The 2,949-nt window shown below is 37.0% G+C and overlaps 1 long non-coding RNA gene across 1 annotated transcript; it reads right to left on the reverse strand.

Moving 5' to 3' along the window:
- Positions 1 to 340: 340 nt before the first annotated feature.
- LOC122053666 lies at positions 341 to 2,307 on the reverse strand. Its single transcript, XR_006132291.1, has 2 exons — positions 2,200 to 2,307; positions 341 to 510 (listed from the first exon to the last, which is right to left on the reverse strand). It is a non-coding gene; the product is annotated as an uncharacterized LOC122053666 (long non-coding RNA).
- Between the last annotated feature and the right edge of the window lie 642 nt (positions 2,308 to 2,949).

The following is a 2,949-nucleotide window of genomic DNA, read 5'->3' on the forward strand; positions in this document are numbered from 1 at the left end:
GGAGACGGCAAGGATGATGCTGATGTGTGTAACGACCCATGTAACGACTGTAACCAACTGTTCTGATACCAACTGTAACGACCCACCTTCTACACTACTACTACTCTCTAAAGATGGACGCTACTTAACTACTAACTCTACTTAACCGGTATGCTACTTAACACGAGGAGTCTCTATCGAAAAATTTCAACAGCATCTCCCCTATACCGGTGACCATAAACTGGGATACATATATATATACATCAGCCACAGGCGGCTGGAACATATATCAGACAACCACGCAGTTTATATATAGTCAAAAGAATCAAAATACCAAAAGATCAACTCCAGCAATACACAATAAAACAATCCCAAGAAAATAGCATATACAAGTTTTAAATTCTTTTAACAATTAAGACTCTTAATAAAAAGAATTAACAACTTCTTAGATCACTCCACAGTCCAGACATCACATGCCCATCAAGCCTTCCCTTGTCGCCTCTTTTCATATCTATTTGGCTTTTCCTTTATCTGCAGTAGGAGAAAATGCAAACTATAAGCATAAAGCTTAGTGAGCGCTATCTAACTCACAAAAACTCGATATGCATGTAATATAAATAAAAACATGCTAAAACTGAATGCTAACATGTAAAGCTACTCATGCTCATACATAGCAAAGGAATCATACTAACTGAAATACTAAACATGTATAGCTAATCATGCTCATAAACCAATAAAGGAATCATATTAATTAAAATACTGCATGCTATAAATAAGAAGAACTAAACTTACTGATTCTAAACATATGTGAAGCTTGTTTAACTTGTTTAATACTTATACTTTAATACTTTTATACTTCAAAATAATAATAAACTTCTCTTGGGCCCGACATTGTACCAATTTGCGCGCATCCTTAATAAGAGTCGAGGTAGCTAATCCCGAAACTACTAAGGTACTTCTAGGCGATCTTGTGCCTAGGGGCGATCTAGGAGCCCACCCAATGGACCTTGTGTCCGGTACATGCCATTTAAAAGTAAAATACTTTTTTTTTCTTTTTAACTATAACTTCATTATACTTGTTATGCTTTAATTCTCTTATAATAAAATGTCTTGGCATTTCTTTGAGCACATGGTGTGCTGCTGATCCCAATTCTTAATATTTAGGGATCCTATCAAAACCTTGGTCTTTTCTTACTTATAGCTACTCATAATCCACAAAAAGGTTTAATAGGACACATAATCATTCCACTAAAATACATGACTATTCATGCTTATTAAATGGCACAGAAAATCTAGGACTACATGCCCAAGATGAGAAGCTATTCAGGTTCATGGAAGTAGCATAAATTCTGTAATTTCATGCTCTAAAATAAAACTGTTCATGTTAATCTAATAGCAAAGGACTAAAAATAGGAATCAATACTGCTCATGTTAAACTGATAGCAAAGAAAAACTGCACGTCTAATAGCAATAAGGAAAAACTGCACTTCTATTAGTAATAGAAAAGAAATCTGCTCATGTTTACAAATAGCTAAGGAAAAGCTAGAAAAGGAAAACTGCTTGTGCACCTCCATTAGCAGAGGAAAACTAGAAAAGAAATCTGCTCATGCACATTTAATAGCAAATGAGAACTAGAAAATCTGCTCATGTACATCTATTGCTTTACAAATAGAAAATGTGAATAAAGAGAGGCTGTTCTAAGCCCTATACGAAATTGTTCTTGCTTGCAAATATGAAATTAAAGAAAAAGTTGTTCTAAACTCTAAACATGCTTCAACAGATTAGCAAGAAGGCAAGCAAAATCTTAAATCTATTCTAAGATCCCTAAACATCATGATTCTCTACAACTAAAATCTGAAAACCAAAGAAACAACCCCTCCTGTTCAGTGGCACGGCAGGAAACCAAAGGAAACAAAATACTCCAACATGAAACTGATCTGCATGCTACAAATCTATTCTTAGGTTGCAAACTATTCAAGCAAATAAGGACAACACCGAAATTAATCCTAAACCTCCAATCCCTTCTCAAAAACTCACGGCAGCAAGCATAACTTCACAATCTCAACAGCACGTCTCAAAACTCGAAGGAAACACCAAAACAAAACTCGAAACTATTCTCAAACCTCTAGAAATTCCAATTTTGTACAGCGTGCCCGAAAGCAAACAAATAAGAATCAAAGCTCGCAGAACTACTCCTACTGCAGGTGAGTAGCAACTCACCTCGCTGTTCTTGGACTAACAACCGGAGAAAGAGGGCTCTAAAGCTTCTAGGGTTTCGGGTGAGGTGAAGATCTCGGCGATTCCTCTACGTCTTCACCTTCTCCTCGATGAAGGGGATCAAAATCGACAAGGTTTGCCGGAAGAAAGCCTTTGCCGGTCGCCGGAGAAAGGAAACCTAGCTCCGCCACCTCTTTCGCCCAAGCAGAAGTCGCGACGCCGCGCAAAAGAGGAGAAAGAAGAAACGAGGGTTTAGGTTACGGGAGAAAATAAACCTCCCTTTATAACTAGGTATTCTATTAACCAACTACTGCTTAAATAAAATTCGCTCTTAATTTGTTTACAAAATAGCCGCTAATCACTTGGCTAGCCGCTCCGCTTAAAGCTTTGCTGCGGTCGAAGGTCTTCGGGTCGAGCCTCGGCTCGGCCCTTTTTCTGCAACCTTTTATTTCTATTATCTATAACCGCTACTTAAATTTATTTCGTTCTCTATTTGTTCACAAAATAGTCGCGGAACAGTTGGTTGGCTGGGTTCGCTTAAGGCTTGGCTTAACCCGAGGTCCACTGTTCGAATCTCGCCTTCAACGGTTTTTTGTTAAAACTTCTTTCTTTTTGTAAACATACTAAACAACCTCCAAAAATTACGTAAAAATACTTTAAAAATTCCTAAAAATCTCTAGAATATTTTAAAAGTATTTCCAAATATTTTTATGGACTTTTAGAACTTGAAATAGGGAAAATGGGTCGTTACAT

This window comes from Zingiber officinale, chromosome 3A (assembly GCF_018446385.1).
Source record: "Zingiber officinale cultivar Zhangliang chromosome 3A, Zo_v1.1, whole genome shotgun sequence".
NCBI lineage: Eukaryota > Viridiplantae > Streptophyta > Magnoliopsida > Zingiberales > Zingiberaceae > Zingiber > Zingiber officinale.